General features: G+C 40.6%; 1 protein-coding gene and 1 long non-coding RNA gene across 2 annotated transcripts in view; one reads left to right on the top strand and one right to left on the bottom strand.

Annotated features, from left to right (window-relative positions):
* GNAQ (G protein subunit alpha q) overlaps positions 1 to 17,505 on the bottom strand; it is a 299,634-nt gene that overhangs the window by 129,580 nt on the left and 152,549 nt on the right. The window lies entirely within an intron of this gene.
* Positions 1,714 to 11,462, top strand: LOC139041731 (uncharacterized). Its single transcript, XR_011497492.1, has 2 exons — positions 1,714 to 1,944; positions 10,139 to 11,462. It is a non-coding gene; the product is annotated as an uncharacterized lncRNA (long non-coding RNA).

The raw sequence follows: 17,505 nt of genomic DNA, 5'->3' as shown, positions 1-17,505 counted from the left end.
AATTTTAGCCAAGCAGACCTCCTTTCAGTTCCCCAAAACTGGCAAGGCCATTCATACTGCCATGCCTTCTCTCTTGAGGTTCTCCTTGCCCTGCACACCCTTGGTCCATCCTTAAAAACTGCTACTTGTCCTTCAAAACTCAATTCCAACACTTCTGTTCTCTGAAGCCTTTCCTGACCCACCCATCCACGCCCATTCCCAGGCAGTCTCCTGTCTCCTTACCCCCCACAGCAAATGTGCACCTCCATCCCCGTCTGTCTCACACAGGGTCTAGGAGTGCCCTAGGAACAAAGATCACCACTTTTCTTTTCTCCCTCTGCAGCTCCTAAATAAAGTGCTTAGCACCTTGTAAATGATCAATTAACATATACTGAAAAAAAACAGAAGATGTCACTCTTTTCTAGACCTTCACAGGTATGTGAAATTTCATATCCCTTCTTCCCAAGCAAACCTGTGTTTGGGAAAGCACACATATATATTTATATTTACTTCGCCCAACAAGGACATTTCTAAGGTGGGGAAAGAGCAGCGAAGTTATATGGCTTGCCTAAAATCTGAGAGTCACAGATTCAGAGACCCAGGTTTTCAGATAAAAGATCCACTTTTTCTCTATGGTCAACAGAAAGTGTCTGTAATAAACCTCCCTCCAAACAGGATGCCTATTATGCAGGACATGCCTCCCTCCCCAGCCTACCCGCCACAGAATTTTAAATGTTCAATGATAAAGCCATTACCTGGATATTCTGGGTATTTTTGTGTGGGGAGATAAGATCTGTGCTTCCCTTGAAGGTAGAGAGAAGGTAGATAGAAGGCAGACGCTCTGAGGTCATTCTTGTCCTTATATAGGTCGTTGAAAAGGACCCAAATTCAGTGAAACAGACAGGGAGATGACATCAAGCCAATCTTAACATCACTGTTCTAATCATTCCGCTTTTGTTACTATCTCCAAGCTTTTATTAAGTACCTCTGCTGTAGTAACTGGGTCCCCATGTGGTCTCTCCCATCAGTCTCCTACTTGATAACCCCCCTTCCAGTCCTGTCCCACTCCAGAGGTTATTACAAATGCTGGGAGCAGCTGACAGTGGGAAGCTTGCTCTGCCCACTTGCCTTGTTGCTGCCCTACTTCCACTTGCCACAAAGACCCCCTTCCTTTCCATGCCATCAGTTTTCAGCCTTATACAATGCACACCATTATACAAACTGAGCTGGCACCTCCCCTTCGATGTATTGTTTCAGAGGAAGGTTATTTTCTTTGGCTTATGGAGACTTTCTCTTCCAGCTCTGGGTGAAAATCAGCAAAGATTCCTGTTCTTATCAACTGAGTGCTTAGGTAAACAGAGCAGGTGCCAGAGTCAATAGGATATGGAAAAGGAGATTTTGCTGAAGATTATTTGTAATGGGACTCTACTGCTGACAAAGAATCAGGAGTTCACACTTTGTGAAAAAGAGCACGAAAGGGGAAAGAGCCAGAACATCAAAAGGGGGCAGGGCTGGTTTACCTGCACCAAAGTGGTCAGGTAAGGTCCACACTTTCGGGTAACTGGACAGTTTCTTCCTCTCACTAGAAGAATGCTCTAGTTTGTATACACAGAGAAAAAACACTCCATTCTGCCCCGCCCTCATTTCAACAGATTCCCAGTGTCTACTGTGCCACCTGACCAATTCACCCACTTAGGACAGTGCCTCCTTTGCCTGGACTCAGAGCTCGGGCACAGGGCTTTGGCAGAGTGATGAGGAAAGGGGATGGAGTGCAACTGTGCATGGACAGAATAACCATAGCAACCACGGTCTGCCAACCTGCTCTGCCCTGCCAAGGCCCAGGAGCCGCATGCCCACTGCACAGGATGTGCTGCTCCCGGCTCTCACGCCCTCCACCACAGCAGGATTTAAACAGTTGGCTCTTCCCGTCCTTCAATGCCACGTGAATTTACACCCGTCTTCCAGGTATGTATATTTCATCTCCAGAAAGCCCTGCTGCTCAATTCTGGGGCTATGGGAAGACCCACAGCACAGTGCTTTCTCTCACTCTTCTCCATTGTCCTTTAAAACAGCACCTTGTGTAGGCTGCTCAGCTATCTCATTATCTCATGAGGAAACCTCACAGTTTTATATTTGCAATTATATCCCCGGACTTGCATTTACAATTACACTTTCTCTAAGGAGCAGAAAGAACTTGACATCAATTCCCCATTAGTACTTCGAGAGCAAGGCAGAGGCGATTTTATCTCCATTTTACCAGGGGGGAAACTGAGACGAAATCAGATGGAAGAATTTACACCCTGGCAGTAAGTGTCAAGGCTCTCACAGCTGTGGTGCTTTTAGCATATATCTTCAAGCACGCACAGACGGAGAAAAGACTTTCCAGTAGGCCATATATTTCCCCTTTTCTCTTTTAATAAACATTGATGGTATTTTAGAAAAGGAAAAGAGAGAGACAAAAGTGGTAGGAATTGTTATCAACCAAACTATGCCAATAGGAAGAAAATTTTAGAAGACTACACTACACGGCACTTACCTGCTCATGGTCTCCCACCCAGAAAAGTAAAGAGTGCTTGTCAGTAGCAGTCGAGTCAGATCTGAGCCGGAGTTACACTACTGTGGGCCTCTTTGAGCATATTTTAAACTTCTTAATTTCTCATCGGAAAATGAGAACAGGAGCAGTTATCTCAAAGGGATATTAGGGGAATTACAAGAAACGATGTACATTAATAACATTAACAGGGCCTAGCACAAGGCTAATGGTTAGGAAGGTTAATTAGGACTATTACTTATACTACTGAATGAAGAGCAATCCTGACTTTGGTAATGGTGATCATAACATCTTATTTTCAAAACCATTTCCCAGGAAAGCTAATCATGGAAACCATTCTCTTGACCGAGAACTTGACAGTCTTTCTGACAGTACAGACAGATCAGCAGAGCCACAGTAATTCTAGCTTTTGCGTCAAACCCTGAGAAATCTTGATCAATTGGCAGTTAGAGAAATAAACCTATGATACGCACAAGCCACAGACACAGACACGCTTGGTCTAATAGAGAGCAGCACACACCGGCTCCTCCTGCGTGTCCTATTATTCCATTAAACTTCAATTTAGGATCTTAGGTTTTTTTGTCGTAATTTCACAGAGGCACTATTTCATTAGGGAAAAGCAATTACCTTATATCCACTCTGTCCCATTTCTAAGAATCTTTCCACTATTACATAAACCACCTAAATGAATTTTGGAGCGCCTCTAGGCTAGAGGACAGTGCCTGCTGAAATCTGTTGATATGATAATCACAAGTCATTGCTAAGGGAAAAAATGAGTTGGGGGTTCAAACTATTTTTCATACTAAATTGGAAAAGTCTCTTTCTGATTTTTATCCTACAACCCAAATACAGAGCCACTTTCATAGGGGTCACATGTCTCCCTTACAGACTATATATTTTTAAAGTTCTAAAATGGAGACCCACAGAACGCAGTATAGGGGATCGTTGAGTTAGCTTCTGGAAAAGTACTGAGTTTAGATGTTTGTTTTTTAAACACTTTTAGCCCAGAGATGAATGTATTTAAAAGATTATTAAAGATGCAATGGCTAATGAACACTGTCTCATGAGAAATAAGAATTGATCAACTTTGAGGTTAGATGTAACGCAACCGCTGGCCCCCACTTACTTCTTAGGAATCATGTCACCGATTTCAATACTTGCTGTGGAAATTATCAGGAGACGTTCACAAGAAATCAAATCAGGGAAGATTCCTCGTGGTCTAGACTGAACACAGGTTAAGTGGCGGTGATATGCATGCCTGGGGAGTTCTCTGTTCATTCACACCTTCAGCTTTGGTTTGTTCCTGCTTACTCCTTCTTTTTAAATGGCCCCTAAAGCCAGAAACAAACCAGCAAGATGTGAAGACGTCCTATTTTCTCTGCCCTGGACTGCTCTACTCATTCATGAACAAATGTCTGAATGCCTTTTAAGGAGATGAGGCCACGGCAAGCATTTTTCCCCTCTCTCTCTACTAAACCAGTGCGATCGTGCAACACGAGCTCTGTTGGGAGCCCTGCGCCTACCAGAGTCTATAGGGACACAGGTGCAGACAGTGTAATTTACAGGTTGGCATGGTAAGCAGGATAACAGTATCGATTCTGCTTTTCTATAAAGAGAGTATAATTACAACATGTAAGATTTGCTCACCTAGAAATTCAATGCTTTGCGTGCAAGATAAGAGTTTCGTTTAATTGAATTAAAAAAAACCTCCACGTTTTCACAGAACAAATAAACAGTCTTTCTGGGAAATGGGTACTTCAAAAATAGGAAAAGAGAGTATTTGATAAAGGTCTGCAAATAGCGTACTGGTTACTGCCTCTCGTCCCAGAAATGACTTCAATGACATAATATGAAAGTACCATCGTGCCCCTGTCCCAGCCTAATTACATGCACTTGTATCCTAACAATGGTCAGATAACATCTTAGTAAAGAAATGTCTCTGAAGTACGTTTCAGAGATATATTCAGAAATAAGGAAGGAAACAAGAATATGAAAATTGGTATAATGAAAGAGGCGGAAGCAGGAAAAACGAGGATTAAGAAAGCAAAAGTAATTACAGAGGAAATAAACTAAAGGAAGCACAGAGAATCTCGGCAAAGACTAACAAATAGTTTTTTTGTAAAAAGTACCCTTTCATAAAAAATAAAAATTGATAAAAGCAAACTAAAATTTCTGTGGCTTCTTGGCTGGAGATGGAAGCTATGTTTTATTTTTTTTAATTTGTTTTTTATTTTTTGAGGAAGATTAGCCCTGAGCTAACATCTGCTGCCAATCCTCCTCTTTTTGCTGAGGAAGACTGGCCCTGAGCTAACATCCATGCCCATCTTCCTCTACTTTATATGTGGGACGCCTGCCACAATATGGCTTGACAAGTGGTGCGATGTCCGCACCCAGGATCTGAACCGGCGAATCCCAGGATGCCAAAGTTGGAACATGTGAACTTAACCACTATGCCACCGGGCCAGCCCCTGGAAGCTATGTGTTAAACCACAGCCCCCTAAGAATGATTTTCCAAGCTTATATTTTGAAAATGCTTGATAGACCTGTAAAACTAGCTCATTATCTCATCTGTTTTTTTTCCTCTTTGTTGGCTGAAATGAGGTCTATTTTGTATGAAAAGATAAAACATGTCTATCATTGGTATAAAAATCCCATAATTAAACATGCAGAAACAAATATGATTATCTACAGCAAGTCATCAAATGCCATGACTGGTAATGTTAATCTGTTAAAACAGTTAAGGGCAAAGATGCTGAGTTTTAATTTCCTGGTGAAAGTTAGTTCTACTAGCAACCCAAAAAAATGCAATGAAAGGAACTCTAAAGAAAAGCCCTCTGCTCGTTTGCTAGAAATGTCATGACTGACGATAATATGAGAAGTGAAAAGAAGGTGAATCAATCAGAAGCATCTGTTGATACTTTATGACTGCATTAAACACAAAAAACATTTAATTCAGTTCCAATATTTAATACATGCTCTGGTCAAAACATACAGACAGTAAACTTTCTAGTAAAAGAAATGCAAAAATAATACAAGCTGTAGCTAAATTCCTGGCACAGGGCTTGGCTCACGGGTTTTGCTTACCAACTATTTGTTGAATGAATAAATAACCTAAATTTCATTTATATTTGCTTTATATTTTGGCATGGGTAGTATCAACTTTTCAATGAAAGGAATTTCTGGGCTCATGCATGTATTTTCATTCTGTGGCTGGTGTCAGCAGAGGCTATGATTTATGGATATGGTTTACCCTATAGTGAACCTCCAATTCTAGAGGAACTGAAGAGGTGTCTAGGCTCCGAATCTTGTGACTTCAGACTCAGCTTCTCCCTATGAAAGCCAAGTACAATAGCCCAGAGCAGGGGAGCTAAACATTTTATATCCAAATGATTGGTATGTTGCATAGAAAGGATTGGGGGATTTAGAAATATATATATATATAGGAAGGAAGGATATATATATATGTATGTATATAAACTATTACTAACAAGTAATTAAATAGATCAGCTCAATCTTCTAATAAACTGGAAACTAAGATTTTTTCTGGAGTAAATAAACATCAGTATTTCATACACACATATTTTACACCTGACAGCATGTAACATCCAAGTGATTATTTTCTGATGGAGAACTAAGATTACTTTAGAAACACAAATTAAATTCTTTCAACATGATTATGACAGAAGGCAAAGGACAAAACCTACCAAAATTAAGGAGACTTATTTATATGATTACTTTAAACTGTTTTTATGATATACACTGTGAGTACTTTCTAACTGGGTTTGCTCAGCAGGCAATTGAAAATTATTCCTGGACTAGTCAGGCTGTGTATCAATTAAGTCTTTGTTACTTTTTCATTATTTTACCTTGAAAACCAGTAACATGAAATAAATAGGGGAGTTAAATATGACCTCTTACTAGCAGTTCTTTTAAATATTCGTTTAGTTGAAAGGGAATTTTGTGAAAAGGGTGAAAATAACCTATGGCATCAAGAGGTACGCGCACCATTGGATCCACACCTCTTCCAAATTCCCATGTCGCTAAGCCCTCCCTTCCATCATCATGGAAAATAGAGAGCTGATCTTCTTGGTAATATGATGACTGCCACTTCTCAAACCACAGAAAAGCTGAGAATTTAAGCAGGACAGCCAGGCAAGGCAAGAGAGTGAAATTCAGACCCATCCAGGTCCAAGAGGGGTGGAAAACCCAAACATGGAATTGGCTGGGTTCTCTTCATCACTGTTGGCATTAGCATCTTGCTACCTCAGGCCCTTTTCTTTACCAAACATGGCATTCTCTGTTGCAAAATTCAATCACTTTCAAAAGACATCTAGAACTTGCCCTACATCTCTTGGCTTTGTGAGATCAGTTGTGCAGCGCTCCCTAAAATACCATTTTTAACAGTATCACACTTCTCTAGATCTCTGTGTGACCTGCAGGGATCCAGCTCCTCTGTAGTACACACTGTTTTCCAACCCAAAGGCTGTCAAGGGAGGGAGGAAGGGACGGATCCACCTAAACTCCTGCCCTGAATGTTAACGCCTGTTAATAATAAAAGCAAAGACCTGTATACTCTCTGTAAAAGGCCATTTTATTTTCTGCTATTTAACTTAATGAAAAAACAATTTATAGGTAAAGCATGGTGAGAAGGCAACAAAGGCTCCTCTTTGTCAGTTCTGAATTTAGGTTACATGTTTCACATAGCATTAGGCTTCTTTTTATTTCCTCACAAACTCCCCAAAAGCTTTTTTAAAACAGAGCTGTCAGCTCTGTTTGTTCCAGCCTCTGATTTACAAAGAGCCCGTGGATGAGAGCAAGTGCCAAGTCAGAAAGTTGTGGCACTTCCATTACAGTCTTACCTTTGAACCTATGAGCAGGAATCTACCCTTCCTGCTTTTCACAATTGTACTCTCTGCTCACCCCCATTCTGGCAAGTGGCACACAAGGGAGATCTAAGACTTTGGGTAAGGACCATTGCTCTAAATCCACAGTAATGAGCGAATCAAAGAAGGTACGCTGTTATGCTGCTATAAATCAGGCCCCCTCAGGCACTTGGAGTGATCGCTATCACATTTCCCCACCAGACCAAGGACTGGTGTCTTCACCTCTCACTATTCCCTAATCCCCTCTTCAATCAATCTTCTGCTCTCAATGGGCGGCTGACATGGCCCTTTCAGGTCTCCAAAGGCTTACTTTTGGCCTGTCTCAGTTTTCATTCTCCACTGTAACATTTGACACCATCAGTCAGTTCTTCCATCTTGAAATTGCTAGCTGGTTCTTGCCAACTTCTCTAGCCATGTCTCCTTTCTCTCCCTGGCCACTTCTCTTCTGACTGACCCCCATGTGCAATGATTCCTCCAGAACTCCATGCCTAACCCACTATTTTTCTCTCCACCCTTGACCACCTTGGCCATTCTTGAGCTGCAGCCATCATCTGTGTGCAGCTCGTGTCCAAGCCTCGTTTGCCCAGCCTACTCCCTCTTCAAAGCTCCTGAACCTGCTCTGAAATAGCCTGCGAGCGTTTTTACTCCTCTGACCTGACGAGGGTTGTGTGCACCTCAGGTCAATTAACTCCTTCCCTTAACCACCTCCTGATTTTCCTGTTTCTATTACCATCTTTCCCTCTCTACCCTCGGGTCCCCTCACATCAGCTATAAATCTCAGCTTCTTGGACTGGTTTTGCTCCTTTGCCGACACACCAATCATAGTAACAGAATCCTGCCTCTTGCTCCCCGAGACGGCCTCCCCGTGCCGACTCCCTAATTTCACATCACCTGTGTGAGTGCCCACACCTGCTTAAACGCTAACTCCCAGAAGTAGTTTTCTCCAGTCCCCGCTGAACACAAGGCCTCTCTTATTGAGATTACTATTCTGTAACACAAGTGTGACACTTCACATACTGCTGATGAATAACAAAATGAAACGTAGGAACGAAGAGCTACGAAAGGTATATCCTTACCATATATTCAGAAGAATGATCCTATTCATTCCTTTAATGCTTTGGTTTGTTTTCTTTTCACTACAGAAGAAAGTAGATGTGAAATAATGGTAAACTTAATAATTTCAGTAAATCAACCCCACACTTTGATCCATTTATCTGTTTGGCTATACTGTGTATAATAAAAAGCATATCAAGTTTATTAAGCCACTAGAATAAAACCTGAAAACAATTAAAAAATCACCTCCATTTGTGTAATTTAGCAATCTTTGCTTTAAAGAAGCAATGGTTGCTTTTTAACATAAAGATATCTACTCTCAGCCTTGGCAACCATAAATTCCAGAGTTATACGATCCAAAGTTCAAGAAAATTAGCTCCATTCTGGATGTTCACGTGTTTATACATTTAGACAGACTGCATAATAGCACTTTGTCAATGGAAGGCAAGATTTTAAAATTCTATTTTAAAGTACTGTTAGACTGGCCCTGACACAGAGAACGCAGTATGGGGCCAACTGTGCAGGATGAAGAGTAACGGCGTGAACCTACCTGGCAGCTATTCTGGGTCTTAAAAGAGGGCAGCTCTCGTCCACCTCAGCAAGCCACTTGTGAGCTCACAAAATTATAACTTTCAATGCTGGATTTAGTAAAGTATGTATGTAAAAACATCTAACTGGTTGAGCAAAGAAAAAATCCCTAAATAAATGCGCAGACAGACATCTATAATTTATCCTCTATATTAGGGAGGCCAAGAAAGGAATGATTAAGTTAAGTGCGGTTCATGCAAAAATGTTCAAAGGAGGCTGACTTTCTATCCTTCTACATTTAACAAAAACCATAAAATATCCCCAGGCTGAGATTTCACATCAAGGTTGCCCTGGAGCAGAACTGCCATTTCTCAGCATAGCCCAGGGCCCCTGGGGCACCTGCAGGCCAGCTAGGCGAGGGAGCAAATGGAGCCTGGCTAGCGTCTGGTTTCCCTGTTCGGTCTCAACCCTGATGCTCAGGGAGCCCACCTCTCTCACTGGTTTCCTTGCCAAACAATGCCCGGGAGGCACTTAGCATATATTGTCACTAACGCTGCCAGTGAGCTGGGGAAGCAGATATTATTACTCTTGATTTATAGATGGAGAAACTAACTTTAGGAGAAGGTAAGTAATATGCCCAAGACTGGGGAGGTTGGTTTGACTCTACAGACTACCCTTTCCACTGCCAGTGGTCCTCTATGGAGGCTGACTGCTCCCATGGGGTATTTTAGTGGCTACAATGACTGTGGGACACTACTGGCATTGAGTGAGTGGGGACCAGGAATTTTAAAGGTTCTGTAAAATGCTGGATAGTCCTCCCCAAGGAAGAATTATCCTTCCCCACATGCAACAGGGCTCCATCAAGGAACCTGTGCTTTGATGCTCCTGGAGTTTGAAGGGAGAGAAAGTACCCTGAAAGGCCTCACCAATTAATGTTGTCAATAGGCTGGAGTGACATGAGGGTGGCAGGGAACTTCCACTAACACTGGTGCCTAAGTGAACACACTTAAACCTGTTCTTAATTAACAGCATGTAGCTAACAAAAGTGGAAACAGTTAAAGACTTTACTAAATACTTGAGGATAAAAGGGAAATAAACGCAGGCTGAAACGTGATACTAAATAATACAGCTTCTCCTATTCTAGCTTCTAGCCTTCAAGATGGGCACCTCATTAGAACTGACTGCTCAAGAAACTATACCAAGACAAACAGTCCTCTGGAAGTCAAGACCTAGGATGCCTAGAGTTCCTGTGTGGGACAGCTTCAGTTTGCCTTTCCTGGTCCCTCCTTCTCTGCCCCCGTTCCCTGGACCGACTACACTGCATCAACAGTGCCCCTGCCTCCTCTGGCTTTCAAGTAGGTTCAGCCAATGGGGAGCCCTGGTAGGAGACTGGAAGGCAGAACATTTATTTCCCTGGTTCCTTCCGCAAGAGGCTACCACAGGCTGGAAGTGTTCCCAACTGAACTTCATGGCTCCGCTGAAGGTAACATACTCTACACACCTCTCACTCCCTATAGTAGGAAGAATAACGAACGGCTCCCCAAAAGACATCTACGTCCCACTCCCCAGAACCTGTGAATATGTTACCTTACATGGCAAAAGGAAATTAAGGTTACAAATGAAATTAAAGTTGCTAATCAGCTGACCTTCAGATTATCTGGGTGGACCCAATGTAATCACAAGGGTCCTTAAAAGCGCACAAGGCAGGCAGAAGAGGACAGAGTGATGCCCTGCGAGGACTTGATGCGTTGCTGCTGGCTGTGAAGATGGAGGAAGGTGGCTACAAGCCAGGGAACGCAGGAGACCTCTAGAAGCTGGAAAAGGTGAAAAGACAGATTCTCCCCTCAAGCCTCCAGCGAGGAAAGCAGCCCTGCTGACACTGATTTTGGCTTTTACATCCATTTCAGACTTCTGATCTTGTGTTGTTTTAAGCCACTGAGTTTTTGGTAATTTGTTGTAGCAGCGGTAAGAAACTAACACACTCTCTTCAGATTCTGGTAACTACTCATTCTCCTTTCAGGCCCAGATCACTGTCTCTCCTTGGTGGCTCCTAGCCTCTTTATAAAGAAACCCTACTCTACCCATTCAATTGGGCCCCTATTGGGCACATATTGGGTTCCTATTGGAACCCAGAGTATATAATCCCACCTTATCATTTGGCTTTTTCCTGCTAAAAGAAAATTAATACCTTTTCACTCTGAGCTCCAAATTAAGCCAAACTTATTTAAATGCATGATTCCTCTACCTTTGTCAGTAATCTATTATTTCTCTTAACAAACAGCTCACTTTGCCATTCCACATTTCCTTCCCTACATGAAAGGCCACTGAGGTCAACCAATAAGTCAAGAGTCAGTACAAGTCAATTCAAAATGATGACACCTGGCACACACTTTTTCCCAGTATCATTTCAAGTAACTGCATGTAATTTATAATATTACGAGAATAAAAGAGTCCTTCTCTCATTCTTACCTACGCATTTTTGTGAAGTTATTAAACTTAGATAGTAAGAAAGCTATTTGCTTCATACAGTCTGTAGCCTGGAACTTCATGAACTTTCTGGCTGTATTAGATGTCAGCCTTGGTCAGAAAAATGTTATTTCAGGGTAACCCAATTAGACACTGTAAATACCAAGGAGTAAAGTCCTTTGGAGCAGTACGTGTAGAAAGCAGAATTACTGACCATGTAAGACATTTAACTGTTGGGGAGAGATGGCTGAGTAGTCAGCGGGCAGCGAAAGGAGTGTCATGGGAACAAGGTCTGACCACAAGGCACCCAGAGTTCTAGGCTCTCCTCTGCCAGTCACTGGCTCTGTGTCCTTTGGCAAGTCACTTTTTTCTCTGGATCTCAGCTTTTTTCTATCCATAATAACGGGAATCAGATCACGTTTAATAAGCATTCCAGCTCTTGTGTTCTATGAGTCTATGAAATACTGAATCGGAAAGTGCTACAAAATGATAATAAAGAGTTGAGTCACATTGATTATAACCAGCCTTAGCAATGCTCATTAATTCATTCGGTCAGTCAACAGTTATTGAAGATTCACTCTGTGCCAGGTACTATTTCAGGGGCTGAGAATAAAATGATGATGAAGACACCTATCCCTACCCTTGAAGCGCTTGCTGTTTACAACAGTAACATATATCGAACTGTTAAAATTGCTGTATCAGAACTTTACATGAGGTTCAATGGGAACACAGACAATTGTGTTTGATTCTAATATTCCTGGAAGGAGAGGGAACAACCACGCTTTATGATAATTATTTACCACTAGCTGGTAAAACAAAGTTGGACAGTGATTAAAAGCAACAACAAAAATAAAACCAGATCACACAGCCAAAATGGCTAGTTGTGGTATCTTGTCAATCTTTACTGACTGCTAGGGATGAGCCTATGATCCAATCATCAGTTGTATATACCAACAAGATCAATGGACAAAATAATCCGATCAGTAACACCTCTCTAGAAATTTCACACAGTAACTTCATAATTGCATACAGCAATGAGTTATAAAAGAAATATAAAGATGAAAACTGAGTAGTTCTTAAAATGTAAATTAAGCATCACTATCTTGAGTTAAAAATTAATATAAGCTGAGAAATTAGCTGATCTAAAATTTAGTCAATATTTTATCTAAATTAAAATAAAAACTTTTATGAACACATAAAGTTGTCTCTTACTGAAAGATAGTAGTAGTCTAGAATTTATTTTTTCTAAAGTTAATTAATACATTGTTTTTAAGGAAATACATTTATGCTTTGCATCTTAAACTGAGAATTAAAAGACGTCCTCTATATTAGATTTTCAGACAGGGAGTTATTGAGCTTGAAGAGCATGCCAGTTGAAAGCAGAGCTCCTTGGATACGTCAGAACGCATTCCAAACATCCTTTCTATCTCTCCTATGCAGACATGGGCCTTTACCATCCTCCCCAAGCCCCATTTCAAGACCCAGCTCAAATCCCACGTCTTCTGTAAACCCTTGCCTGAGCATCCTAGCTCCCTAGGAACTCTACACTTAGATAGCACTGGCTGTGCCACTCACCTGACCCCTCAACATGTAAGGACTTTTTTTGTTGGTTTAACTATTCATTTGTATTCCCTCAACTAAACTGAAAATTCCATAGAAGCCAGCACCAGATTCCAAAATTCCTTGCATCACAAATATTATTTTCCTTTTCTAAACTACTTCCAATTTATGTTATTTTACTCCTTGTAAACCATCTAAAATCCTTTTTGGATCAAGGCCGAGTACAAAGAAAGAAAGAAAGAAAGAAGCCCCAATAAGGACCAGAACTGTGCCCTAGATATGGTAGGGTCTTAATAAAACATTCCTAATCAAATGACTGATTTAAAATGTTACAGTCAAATCATCATATATTAAGATTATATACTCTTCTGAAACAAACCCCAAAGTGTGCAAGAGGAGAAATATCAAGCAGAAGGAGAGCACCCTTAGGCTCAAGCCCATGGTGCAAATCTATCTCTAGGTGGCCTTCAGGAAGACAAAGGCAGTCTTCCTTTGTGAACCGCAAGAAGAGTGACAACTGGATGTGGAAACACCACATGCAAGAGCACGCGTTCAGGAAAATAATTCTGATTCTTAACTACATTCTTTTCTATGAACTAAAGTTGTATGCCATTGAAAACTGGCTCATTCAATCTGGATTATTCCTAAATACAGTATTAAGGAAGAGGACTAGAGACAGGTCTAAAAGCCAGGAAGGAATAAATATAAAGCCTTTCAAACATCCCATTATCATTAAGCCCCTTTAGAAAGATTCAAGTAGGCTAGGGCACACTTGTCAACCTGGACCAATAATTTAGCCTTGCAGTATAAATCTATGTAAAATCTACCAGCCCTCAAGCATAAATATCAGCCCTTTCAAACCTTGATAGAGCCACTTTTGCTTAAGGGTAGTCAATAGTTGTAAGTTACCCATACCCTGACCTCTTCTATTGTCACAGATGCAATAAGAAGCATTAGCATATATTATGATATACTTTCATCTTTGTAAGCATATATCCTAGCATATTGAATATGAATATATAATACTACGTATATTACTTGGCAATAGAAATAGCAGCAAATTATATTACTAAACCAATTCAATCTCAGGAGAGTTCTATGGTTATGCTTTTCAAAGTAACCCACTCCACCCAAACCAAATGTTTTTGAAGTTCAATGTTGACAGTCATGTATTTTTTCCATCTGCAATAATGCTTTTCAAACACAAAGTCAACCCTCAATGGAATAGACCAAACATTATGAATTATGAATGAGAGGATACTTAATGATTTGTGGCATAGTTTGATTAACAGACTCACTTTTAATGAGGAAACAAGTTTATTAAGTTTCTTTTTAAATGATGATATTTCCCAAAATCAGCTTTAAATATACAATTCTAAATACCAGGAGACAAGCTGTATTTACTGACCTAGCCATATATTTCATTTAATGAACAATATTACTTTCAACTGTCTCCCCACTGTCTTTGTCAGTATTTACTGACATAAAATTTTATTTCTAAATAAACTACTAATCATCTAAGCATTCATTCTATCATCATTTTGACAGGAAAAAACACAAAGAATTGACATTCAGGAGAGGAAATTTAGTTGTATAATTTGTAGGACAAGCCTGATTAAATGAAATCAGAAAATCCTATTGTCTACTCTTCAATGTTAAATTGTTTTCTTCCACAGTGGGAATAACAAACCCCAATCCTATGTGCTTCAGGAGAAAACATCGGAGGAAGAATGACAAAATTAATAGTTCACGGTTCCCTGTGTTTATCACAGCATGTTGGGGACATGTAAAATATTTATAAAAGAAGACTGGATGTATAGGAACATAATCAAATGGATCAAGAAGGCTAAATAAATGTAATCAGCTTATGGAGAATTTTGAATTACTCCCTCTTGGGATAATTTAGTTACCTGAATTGGTAAACAAGCATATTTGCTACAAATAAATGTAGAGAATAAGACAGAAGTTAAATCTTCTTAAATACTACTTTAATGACATCACTGCCTTGCTGAAAAATTCATAACTGCTCTCAAATGCTTCTAGGATAAAATCCAAACTTCACCGTGCAGCCTATAAAATGCTCCCTAATTTGGCCACTTCCTAAGCATATAATTTTATGAACTACTACCCCGCAACAGGGCTGTGATTGCACTCTCCTCTGAATGGACCTTACTGCCCTGTCTATGCTCAAACCCACTCCCTTCCTGGAATGCCCTCCCCACTCCCCATCACTCAGGGTCTGACACAAGATCCCCCTTTGCCACTGGGCTCTTCTGACCATGTAAGCCACAGAGAACACTGAAAATATTTAGAATTTTTAATCAGGTAGGTAGGTAGACAGACAGATGGATGATGGGTGTGTCAAAAACTTATAATTTATGTATCCATATTATATAGAGATAGTCTCTTCTAAGCAGGGTCTTGATAGTAGGACTTAGTCTTGGAGAACTCTGAATCACCTGCAATCAGAAACAGCTAGAACAGGATAATGACTGCTTCCCCTCATCACGGGGTTCTTTTCAATAGCTCCTGAAAGGATTATGCTGATATGACAGTTTTTAAAATGAGGATAAAAAACGATCTTCTGGGTCAAGAAGGCTATGAGAGCTTAATCAGCTAACAGGAAATCTTTGAATAGTTTCCTTTGGGGGTGTTTCAGCTGTGTGATATTGATAAACACATTTGTTACAGATAAACATGGTCAGAGGAAGCAGTTTGAAATGGATGTTTGAAACGCAAGACAACAACTGGTGCCTTTTTGCGGGCTAGCTTTTTACCCACCAATGGCATAGTCTTTAGCAACTCCTAACACCTCAAGTTGTATATTACAAATGGGCATGAACGTAAATTATATTTCAAAGTTAATTTTTTTTTTTTAATTTTAAAAGCTTAGGTTTGACTCTCCCTACAACAGATAGCATATTATAGGTTACAAATGGTAGTTAAAGAACTAAAAATTAATCAACAAAAGACAATTCCTTTTCTTTTTTCTTGTGCTATCATTCTATTTTCTGAAGGCACAGCCCTCTGGGTTCCTCAGAAGAGAATTTCAGCCCTTTATCCAGCCCTATAGTCTTCCCAAATCACAAGCACTACTCACTCCCAGGATTAAGCTTGGGGTACCAGGGATGAGAGGAGCCAGCCCAGCGGTCTGTTCAGATGAGATGGGTTAAATGTAGAGCTCAGAAAAATTATTTTTTATTTTATTTATTTATTTGGTAAGGATTGGCCCTGAACTAACATCTCTTGCCAATCTTCCTCTTTTTTTTTCTTCTCCCCAAAGCCCCCCAGTACATAGTTATATATTCTAGTCATAGGTCCTTCTAGTTCTGCTATGCGGGACGCTACCTCAGAATGGCCTGACAAGCGGTGCCACGTTTGCACCCAGGATCCGAAATGGTGAAAACTGGGGCTCCCAAAGCGGAGGGCGTGAACTTAACCACTCGGCCACGGGGCCGGCGCCCAGAAAAATTATTTTTAAAATACCCACACTGCCTTAAATTTCTCCCTGCTTCGCTAAAGCACAATCAGGGTTTTGGGGTTTTTTTTGCGGGGGGGGGGGTATGTTGGGGGAGATTTGTTATGAAACCTCAGAAGATTCAATGCAGTGGGCTTTTTTGATCCCTTTTAGTGTTTTCTTCAAAGGCAAGATATTCAAATGTTGGTTCTTGGTGGCTTCCTCCCTGCATACCCTCACCGTGCTTTGCTCCCAAGTTCTGACTCCATGATCAGTTCCCAGATGGAGTGACAAAGCTGCGTCAGTTGTCCAAAGTGCACTGTAAAAATGCCGCTCTCTTCTGCTCTATAATAGAACTGCAGAATTTTACTACCTGAGTGGACAAATGGTTCTTTAACCTTGCAAACCAGCTGCCACAACAGAAAAAGTTCTCCTATAGAACAACTTGCGATTTTCTGATCATCTAAGCAACATTGGACTTCCTCCAGGGTGTGTGTGTGTACAAACGGCCATATGCAAGGGGCAAGAGTGAAGACTGCAAGTTTGGACAAAACACTGCTATGTCCTAAATTATCATCTCACGCATACTGAAGTTAAAGTTTCCTTTTATTCCAGGGCTAATAAGGAATGCATTTTAGTAGTTCCTCCAAATCAAATAATAGGGAGCGTGAGTATCCAAAATTTCCTGAAGGGCAAATGCTATTACTTGTTTGTCAAAGTCTTATAAATTCTTGATATATTATATATTACTCAATATTTCTTGAGCATCCACTCAGCACTGGGCTCGGTAATTGGAACTACTTTGAAACAGAATGCAAATGCAAGGGGGTCTGGTTGTAAAGTCTACACTGAATGTAAAAATTACATATGGTCAAAATTACCTGTGAAAATTCCTAAAATTACTGTCAAATTACCCTTATACTACTAGGAGCTGAGTTCTTGGAAACTTAAAGCCAAAAAATAATTTCTTTTGTCTCTATTAGCATTTCAGCTGCGGCCTTCCCTCCCCTGGAGCAATGGAGGCGAAG

Source organism: Equus asinus, chromosome 23 (assembly GCF_041296235.1).
Source record: "Equus asinus isolate D_3611 breed Donkey chromosome 23, EquAss-T2T_v2, whole genome shotgun sequence".
In the NCBI taxonomy this organism is placed as follows: domain Eukaryota; kingdom Metazoa; phylum Chordata; class Mammalia; order Perissodactyla; family Equidae; genus Equus; species Equus asinus.
The sequence above is the reverse complement of the archived record's forward strand: the minus strand, read 5'-3'. Positions and strand labels throughout refer to the sequence as shown.